The sequence below is a fragment of the Bison bison genome, unplaced genomic scaffold, assembly GCF_000754665.1.
Source record: "Bison bison bison isolate TAMUID 2011002044 unplaced genomic scaffold, Bison_UMD1.0 scf7180017864517, whole genome shotgun sequence".
NCBI lineage: Eukaryota > Metazoa > Chordata > Mammalia > Artiodactyla > Bovidae > Bison > Bison bison.
Genome location: NW_011495070.1, coordinates 1,282,586 through 1,288,318, shown reverse-complemented (window position 1 = coordinate 1,288,318; position 5,733 = coordinate 1,282,586). Strand labels below are relative to the sequence as shown.

The window sequence follows — 5,733 nt, the reverse complement described above, 5'->3', positions numbered from 1 at the left end:
TTCTGCTTTCTTGACTATGCCAAAGCCTTTGACTGTGTGGATCACAATAAACTGTGGACAATTCTGAAACAGATGGGAATACCAGACCACCTGACCTGCCTCTTGAGAAACCTGTATGCAGGTCAGGAAGCAATAGTTAAAACTGGACATGGAACAACAGACTGGTTCCAAATAGGAAAGGAGTATGTCAAGGCTGTATATTGCCACCCTGCTTATTTAACTTATATGCAGAGTACATCATGAGAAATGCTGGGCTGGAGGAAGCACAAGCTGGAATCACGATTTCCAGGAGAAATATCAATAACCTCAAATATGCGGATGACACCACCCTTATGTTAGAAAGTGAAGAAGAACTAAAAAGCATCTTGATGAAAGTGAAAGAGGAGAGTGAAAAAGTTTGCTTAACTCAACATTCAGAAAACTAAGATCATGGCATCCAGTCCCATCACTTCATGGCAAATAGTTGGGGAAACAGTGGACACAGTGGCTGACTTTATTTTTCTGGGCTCCAAAATCACTGCAGATGGTGATTGCAGCCATGAAATTAAAAAAAAAAAAAAAAAAAAAACGCTTGCTCCTTGGAAGGAAAGTTATGACCAACCTAGACAGCATATTAAAAAGCAGAGACATTACTTTGCCAACAAAGGTCCATCTGGTCAAGGCTATGGTTTTTCCAGTGGTCATGTATGGATGTGAGAGTTGAACTATGAAGAAGGCTGAGCACTGAAGAATTGATGCTTTTGAACTGTGGTGTTGGATAAGTCTCTTGAGAGTCCCTTAAACTGCAAGGAGATCCAACCAGTCCATCTTAAAAGAGATCAGTCCTGGGTGTTCATTGAATGGACTGATGCTGAAGCTGAAACTCCAATACTTTGGCCACCTGATGTGAAGAGCTGACTCATTTGAAAAGACCGTGATGCTGGGAAAGATTGAGGGTAGGAAGAGAAGGGGACAAAAGAGCATGAGATGGTTGGATGGCATCACCGACTCAGTGGACATGGGTTTTGGTGGACTCCAGGCGTTGGTGATGGACAGGGAGGCCTGGCATGCTGCAGTTCATTGCAGGGTCGCAAAGAGTCAGACACAATTGAGCCACTGAACTGACTGAACTGAACTGATGTGTTATACATATACTAGGCTCTGATACTACAAAAGTGAAAAACAGACTCCTACCCTCAATCATTAACGTTCTATTGATTGCCTATTTCAATTATCTCACTAAGTGAAGAAAAATTAAGACTCAGAATAAAGGCTTAGCTTCTCATCGCTGCCCCTCCACCACCACCATTTGAAGCCCATTTACATTTTCCTTCAGTTTCTTTCTTTAAAAAATTGAATAAAGGATAATTTTTGTCTCTCTTGATTTTTATTAAGCAAGGAGGAGGAGAAGGAGATGACAGAGGATGAGATGGCTGGATGGCATCACCGACTCTATGGACATGAGTTTGAGTAAGCTCCGGGAGTTGGTGATGGACAGGGAAGCCTGGGATGCTGCATTCCATGGGGTCGCAAAGAGTTGAACATGACTGAGTGATTTAACTAAACTGAACTGATTTTCATATTTCAAAATGTGGATCATCTTCGAGATCCCCACTTACATTTTCTAACTTTGTCAGAGTCTAAGTGTTGATGATTATGGTCTAATCTCACAAAATTTGAGGGTAATAATTATTCATGGTAATGTTTTTTACTCCTCTAGACTTACCTTTGAATGACACAAATTTGTATCACTCTTCCTACGATAAGAACTTTCTTTAGAAACAAAAACAAAGCAAAAACTAATGAAATCAAAGCTTCATATCTATTCATATTAAAGAAAATTCATTAATATCCAGAATCTCTGAGATATTTTTACTGTATGATCAGCTAATACATTTATGATTTCTAGATGTAAATCACCCAAAGTATCGGAATTCCCTAGGTCTTAAGAACCACATAAAATCTGCTGAGTCAGATTATGTGTGATTGGTGGCCATGAAGTGCATTTTAAAAATATCACACCGTCAAGAAAGCATCTATCTAGAATTTAACTGTTAATCCACAGATTAAAAAACATGAAATCATCCACAGCCTTCCTGAAATTATTATTAATTAGTTCGATGATTTCCTGTTTCTTGACTAGACTTTTAAATCAAAAGGGAGTAGTTTAGTTTGGTGGTCTCATTATCTGTGTATTAATTGTGATTTTTATAAGCCACTATGTATAGTACCAAATGTTCAAAACTGCCTTTATTTTTTCTTTGGTTGCCTTAGACAAAAAACAAGTTCATTTAGAAAAAATAAAATAATGCTAGCTAAGACATTTCTCTGATATTTTTTAACCTGTTAGTTTTTTGTTTTTTTTTTTGTTCTTTTGGTCAATTCACAGTAATACCTAAAGAAACAACTCACTTTGGAGAATAAATTAAATTTTTAATTTTCAGGCTTTACATAGGGGTTTGTCCGTATTACCTATTTTTGTGTATTCAACTAGGGATAGTTGCAAGAATTCATATTGTCACTGCACTTTCCATGTGTTTTGCAACTGATGCTCCAGACTGATGCTCATTGCTACAAACATGAGTAACTACATGTGATCTCTTCTTTTTTATCTGAAAGTACTAGTTGTATATTTATCCCTTTCCTTTCTACTGTTCATCTCATACAGAAATCATAACCACTTAGTTGTCTACTACTCTATCCTTTTTTTTTTTGGTTGTTGTTCTAAATTCCTTGCTTTCTTTCTCATCATGAGTTTCTTCGTCCTAAAATTATGAATTATACTATGGAATTTCATGAACTATATTTAGTTAGGAATCTGTCATAAATTTATAAGATACACTTTAATTTATTATAAGTAGGATATTTCTCACAGTAGGATATTTCTCACAGTGAGTAGACCTAATGTCTATTAGTTTTCAAAAGTGTATTTATTGTAGTGATATATTTGGTAGCAGGAAAATTAGCTAAAGCTCAGATAAAGATGTTTATCCAATAGTTTTATTTTTTTCTTTCTCTACAGTTAGATGGTACATAGGCTACAGTTTAGGCCACAAACTGTTGGAAATGCCACATTGCTTTGGGTATGGTAAAAGGGTTCAATTACAGCACCTAGCATTTATTGGATAAAAGTTTAGTTTAGATCAGTCTGTGTGTGTGTGTGTGTGTATGTATAAAGATCTTAAGCATGGTAAAGGAAACAGGAAATCTTATGTCAGCATTTTATGTTGTTATTTCCAGGCTGTATCAGCATAAATGAACAAAGGTGGTATTTTATTTGTCAGAATAAATAGCTGGTTTTAAAAAGCTATAGGTAAGGAAACTGAGTCAAGGAGATGTCAAAAGTAATTTGCTTAAGTGACACAGGGCCAAGGGGCAAAGTTTTGATTGGAAATTCAAATGTATATTCTTTCTTGTGTGGAATGTATCATTTAACAAATACTAAGTACTGACTCAAATTTGTGTAAGTGTAAAAGTAATACTTAATATACTCTACCCTTGACCAATTTTAAAGAAAAATTATATATAGTTATTGGCTGAACAAAACAAAATCGGAAAGTATACAGTTCAAAATATACATACAGTTTGATGTCTGAATCTTGAACAAAAGTTCTGTTTTCAATTACTTTTGACATCAAGATTTCATATGTATTAAATAATATTTTTTAATTTAGTTATTTTCTAAATTTGATTTCTAGGTCTAGTGTTTAAAAGTCAACATTTTAATGTCATTCAGTGAGGAACACTGAGAAACAATTAAGAAATAAATACTTTCTTAGGACTCAGAATATTTGATTTTATGAGAGTTCATTCTGAATGAGCAGTTACTCAGTTATAAAAATTACTGTACGGTTATAATTTTACATGCAGCCTTTGATCATTCATTTTTCCAGAACTTACATAGAGGAACAGCAAAAGATTCTTTATCAGAAATGTTTAAAGTAAATTTAGTTATAAATTTTCTTTTTTTCAGTAATATCTAAAACATAATGAAGATGGAAGGATGACACATGATCATGTAATTCTAATGAGTATTTTTGCTATTGCTTCTCATATATATGAAAAAACTGCTCACATCAAATAAACCAGGGCAAATATAACTTGTCATAACTATTGCCAAACAAATGTTAAAAAAGAAATTCTTGAAATCAGGGATTTTTTTCTCAGTGCTGGCAGCTGAATAACACACAAAATAAGGTGCACATTATGGTGTCAGCTAGAGAACTGGGAACAATCTTCATTGGAAAGTTGTCCTAAATGCTTAGAAGAAGCAGAATTTAAAGGCTTCAAAGAGTTTGAGAGCATATGTAAAGCTTTGTGAGTTTTTAGATATTGTGTGTGTGCACGCACGCGCCAGCAGTAAACTGGTGGCTGTGTTTTGATAAATGTTGCATGATTAGTAGAATTACTGAGTAAGTGGATGACAGGATATATTTTGCTTGACACAAAGATTTTATTTAGCACATGCCATGTTGAGCTAAAAACAACATAACTGAATGATTCTTTGAAAGATTTTCTTTGCAGTTATTCACATTCAGTTTCTTGTTGAATTTGGGCAAGTTATCGAAGCATAGCACCAATTGATGTATCATTCAGTTTTCAACTTGAAGTGTTAACCAAAGGCACTTCAAACTTTATTTCCCTTGGTAAGCCATCCAGAACTGTCAACTTAAGAACTTTCAATTCTGAATGAAAGCCAGAATTTGATAGATATATTTTAGAAAACTCTAACACTAGTGTTCTTAGGTAAATTTTTTATTTCTATCATATGTAGATCACAATTAAGTACAGGTCTATCGCACATTTAGTTCAACACATTTCTGAAATAATTAATAACTGAACTGCACTAAAATATTTTGTATAAATAACATAAACCAAAATGATTTTAATTGTAAAATCATCATCAATCATAAGTGGACATAGGTTAATTTGGGTTACTTGAGTTAATATTAGCTCATTAAAATAATGGTAAAAGTAGTCAAAAAATACAAACTTCCAGTTATAATATAAAGTAATACTAGGGATGTAATGTACAATGTGCTTAATATAATCAATACTACTGTATGTTATATATGAAAGTTAGACTAATGCTAAATTTTCTTATCACAAAGCAAAATATATTTTTTCTTTAATTTTGTGTCTCTATGAAGTTATGGATGTCAATTAAACTGACCATGGTAATCATTTCTTGATGCATGTAAGTCAAATCATTATACTGCATTCCCTAAAATTACACAGTGCTATGTATCAGTAATATCTCAATAAAACTGGAAGGACTAAATTAAAAATTTTTTTAATTAAATAAGAGCTTTTAAATTATTTAGATGAAATAAGATTTAATATGTAACTTACCAAATATAAATTAATTTCCTTAAAATAGCATCCAAAATTATTTTTAAAAACTCAATTTGAGAAGGCAATGGCACCCCACTCCAGTACTCCTGCTGGAAAATCCCATGGACAGAGGAGCCTGGTAGGCTGCAGTCCATGCGGTCTCTAAGGTTCGGACACGACTGAGCGATTTCACTTTGGCTTTTCACTTTCATGCATTGGAGAAGGAAATGGCAACCCACTCCAGTGTTCTTGCCTGGAGAATCCCAGGGACGGGGGAGCCTGGTGGGCTGCCGTCTATGGGGTCACACAGTAGCAGTTAGCAGCACAACTAAGACTTGTGTTTATAGTAGAAAGGAAGAAATTTATAATATTATCTTTAGCAGTATTATATATACAAGCCTGCTACTGCTAAGTCGCTTC

General features: G+C 34.1%; 1 protein-coding gene across 1 annotated transcript in view; it reads left to right on the top strand.

Annotated features, from left to right (window-relative positions):
• LOC104981297 overlaps positions 1-5,733 on the top strand; it is a 204,064-nt gene that overhangs the window by 31,444 nt on the left and 166,887 nt on the right. The window lies entirely within an intron of this gene.